The 1,387-nt window shown below is 36.8% G+C and overlaps 2 annotated features.

Moving 5' to 3' along the window:
- Positions 1 to 1,134: 1,134 nt before the first annotated feature.
- Positions 1,135 to 1,177: a sequence feature (Short protein (VTP21DRAFT_9355, KAL1922979.1) was converted to a misc_feature.).
- Positions 1,178 to 1,253: 76 nt separating this feature from the next.
- Positions 1,254 to 1,264: a sequence feature (Short protein (VTP21DRAFT_9355, KAL1922979.1) was converted to a misc_feature.).
- Between the last annotated feature and the right edge of the window lie 123 nt (positions 1,265 to 1,387).

Consider the following 1,387-nt stretch of genomic DNA (forward strand, 5'->3'; position numbering starts at 1 on the left):
CAAGTCCCCGCAACGAGATCTGATAACCTTGTTTCGCCTGCACCACCGGAGTAGCACTTGGGTGGAGTTTGTGCATAAGGCTCCCACGGTGAAGAGAGTGTATTAATATAAAAGATCTTAAGCAATAATTTTAATATTATATTGCGAACAACTTAACTCTCATTATAGTCGCCACTAAGTATAGATGCCAATGATGAAATCACAGTATCACATTAGACAAATGAGAAAGAGGTTTCCTCATTTGAGATAGAATGGCTTTTTCCCCCTTCAATAAGATGGAATCTCCCTCAACTCCGATGGCTATGCACAGCAATAGCTAAACTTAAAAAATTTATCTTTTTACCATTTCAAACCATATAACCCTATTCACCCATTGCATTGTTATATAGATGTTTGAATGTTTCTTTGTTTATATTCTTTGTGATGGTAATGCGTTCTAGCTTTGCAATTAGCTTAGCTTTTATTACGGTAAGAGAATCATCGAATACTACAAATGGATTTTTAATTTTTTCTCTCTTGAAATTAACGTTGCTTAATGAAAGTGTTTTTGGTCCTGCATGCTGTAGTGTTTAATACTTTGAAAATTTCTTGTTTACATCCTGAGTGTATAGATGCACTGATCACATCGTAAAGGTACATTTCATCCATGAAGGGGATATCTCAATGTGCTGCTTCTCCATAACAGGAACAACAGGCTTTTGCGATAGTCAATAGATTTGCTTTTTTAATCGTAGCTAGCAATTATTCAGTTCCGCGCAGCAGAAGGTTGTAATATGATGGCAATAGAACGAATACTTAACAGCGAAGTTAGACGAAGCAAACAAAATTACATTTAGGTTTCTTATTTTATGCAAATTATGGCCGCTATCGATCTACGTTTTGCACAAGACAGCCGTACCCAAGCTTTACCAATGCTAGATGTATGGGAGTAGTGAATACTCCATGGGAGTCCAAAGCCTTTGCTCTCTTTCCTTGTAATTGTGCGTGTGAAATACACAAATGCAATCTTTGCATAAGAGCACTCCGAGCTTTCATTCTTTAATAGTCTTGAATCACGCTAAATGCATTGGGTTTCCTCTCGTTTGAATCAGCATAAATATTCTATTTATACTAGCTCTGTTCGAACATATATCCCTATTTTCCCATGTTACCAAAATATGCGCTAATAGCTTCTGTGCTATAAGATGAATATTTACAACTAGTCTTTCATAATGGCTCGATAATGATTTATAAACAAGAATAGAATAACTTACATCCTATTCATGGTCATCTATATGGGTGAGAAAATTTTTGGGAAACATCAGGTGGATTTAGTTTGCATAGGTATCCAGCACAGCTCTCGCTATGCAGGTGATGCAAGGTTATCGGATCTCATTGCGGGGGCTTG

Source organism: Calcarisporiella thermophila (assembly GCF_041956535.1).
Source record: "Calcarisporiella thermophila strain CBS 279.70 unplaced genomic scaffold VTP21scaffold_5, whole genome shotgun sequence".
NCBI lineage: Eukaryota > Fungi > Calcarisporiellomycota > Calcarisporiellomycetes > Calcarisporiellales > Calcarisporiellaceae > Calcarisporiella > Calcarisporiella thermophila.